This window comes from Octopus bimaculoides, chromosome 3 (assembly GCF_001194135.2).
Source record: "Octopus bimaculoides isolate UCB-OBI-ISO-001 chromosome 3, ASM119413v2, whole genome shotgun sequence".
In the NCBI taxonomy this organism is placed as follows: Eukaryota; Metazoa; Mollusca; class Cephalopoda; order Octopoda; family Octopodidae; genus Octopus; species Octopus bimaculoides.
Genome location: NC_068983.1, coordinates 110,935,141 through 110,937,675, shown reverse-complemented (window position 1 = coordinate 110,937,675; position 2,535 = coordinate 110,935,141). Strand labels below are relative to the sequence as shown.

The 2,535-nt window shown below is 39.9% G+C and overlaps 1 protein-coding gene across 1 annotated transcript in view; it reads right to left on the bottom strand.

The window, feature by feature from the left end:
- The window catches only part of LOC106875209 (asparagine-rich protein), a 50,991-nt gene that overhangs the window by 18,934 nt on the left and 29,522 nt on the right, over window positions 1-2,535 (bottom strand). The window lies entirely within an intron of this gene.

The following is a 2,535-nucleotide window of genomic DNA, read 5'->3' as shown; positions in this document are numbered from 1 at the left end:
TATATATATATATATATATGTACATATATACGACAGGCTTCTTTCAGTTTCCGTCTACCAAATCCACTCACAAGGCTTTGGTCGGCCCGAGGCTATAGTAGAAGACACTTACCCAAGGTGCCACGCAGTGGGACTGAACCCGGAACCATGTGCTTGGTAAGCAAGCTACTTACCACACAGACACTCCTACGCCTATGATATATTAATAAAATCTAATATAAGATTCAGCACTTCCCCACTTGAATGCAAAACTAAAAAGCTACGATTTTGTTTATATAATATGACCTCTTTACCAAACGGCCTTGCTTGCGCGTCTCCCTATATTTTCTCTCATTATTTACAGTATATACACGCACTTGAAATTGCGACACATAACCATATGATAGGGCTCGGTAATAAGTTCCCCATTAGACTCTTGCGTCCATTGCTGTTAGACTATTGTCATCAAACCTCGGGATAGACTAGTGTGCGGAATAATTGTTTCAGTAAATCAACTGGCAAGATTATGCAGCTGTTTGGCGAAATTGCATTCTCATCGAAACTCCACGTTAGTGTTTTCTACACAAGATGCAAAGTACATCATTAGCTTTGTTCAATATACGCAAATTACGCAAATTACTTACTATGCCCATGCAATGGAATACTGGGTGACAAAATGCCCAGGATAAGATAGAAATGGTCAATGCAAAGAAGACAGTGGATGCTACGCCCTCTCGTACATCTTTAGATAGACACTTATGCACATTCACAACTGTGCACATAGATATTCAAGAGAGAGAGAGAGAGAGAGAGAGAGAGAGAGAGAGAGAGAGAGAGAGAGATGGGAGAAAGAAAGAGAGAAAGAAAGAAAGAAAGAAGAAGAAGAAGAATGAGGAGGAGGAGGAGGGGAAGAAGAAGAAGAAGAAGAAGAAGAAGAAGAAGAAGAAGAAGATGAAGAAGAAGAGGAAGAAGAAGAAGAAGAAGAGGAAGAAGAGGAAGAAGAAGAGGAAGAAGTAGAGGAAGAAGAAGAAGAGGAAGAAGAAGAAGAGGAAGAAGAAGAGGAAGAAGAAGAAGAAGAAGAGGAAGAAGAAGATGAAGAAGAGGAAGAAGAAGAAGAAGAGGAAGATGGAGAGGAAGAAGAAGAAGAAGAAGAGGAAGAAGAAGAAGAGGAAGAAGAAGAAGAAGAAGAAGATGAAGAAGAGGAAGAAGAAGATGAAGGAGAGGAAGAAGAAGAAGAAGAGGAAGATGGAGAGGAAGAAGAAGAAGAAGAGGAAGAAGAAGAAGAGGAAGAAGAAGAAGAAGAAGAAGAGGAAGAAGAAGAAGAAGAGGAAGAAGAAGAAGAAGAAGAAGAAGAAGAAGAAGAAGAAGAAGAAGAAGAAGAAGAAGAAGAAGAAGAAGAAACTCCAAAGCAATGCTAACAATGGTAAAGACAATACAAACGTCAGTCACAGCGGCTACAAACGTGACAACAATAGCGAAAATATCACTCGCTCTACGAACAGCTACTGACGTATATGAGGGATGGAGAGAGATAGTGGTCACTACAGATGACCACAGGCTCATAAACTTAGCTTCAAGGAACCAGCATTATGGTAGAGGAAGCAAGTATTTGTAAATATCTCCGTAACCTCTAGTGAGTGGAATGTGGTGTAACGTCTAATCACGCATACAGCCACTCGCACGCGTTCATCAACGTACGTATACGATTATATGCACATACCTGAACATACTCTGCCGGACACATACGAGAAATTATTCACACATACAAGTTCACACATGCATACACATACATGTACATGCGAGCGTTCACGATGCACCAGTACGTATATATGCATACATATACTCGTGCATGAATTTCCTCCTTAATATCATACCGTACGGCAACTAAACTTCTTAAGTTACTACTACCCTTCTCGATCGCGCACCTATTGACTGTCTCTTGCCATTGTAATGTTTGTTTGTATTCACATAAGCAATGTTTTTTTTTTTTCTCGAGACTTTGATGTGCATTCGTCTGGTCTACTAAGTTTTAAGCCAACTCAGTCCAAAGTCGTACGAAATGCAAGTTGCATTCCGCCAAAAAGGCGTTATATTACAAGTTTTCTCCGTCATCTTTTAGGTCATTGTACATTCTTGATCAAAGTCAGGTCGGTTGGCACACGAAGTTATCCATTGTCATGCATCTTATTGTCTCTAGTAGTGCAATAATCCGGTAATCCATAAAAGTGTTCTCGATACAAGCACGGGTAGGATACATACGCAGAATAAGAAAGGGGTTCGTACAAGGAGAGTGTGTTAGCTAATACAATCCACAACCCCACCTTGGTATGCAACCCGCAGGGATGAAACCTCACTGGTACATTAATGGCATGTATCTTCACCAGACATTTTAAAATATAAATTACCTTGTTATCATATTAACTATGGATATATTCAGTGAATGAAGTAGAGCTATATTATCTGGTTACAGAGTTGTGCTTCTGCATAGAAATATGTTGTTTCACGGGATTAACCGTAGCGCGAATGTAATATTTTCTACTACTGTGTCTAAACACC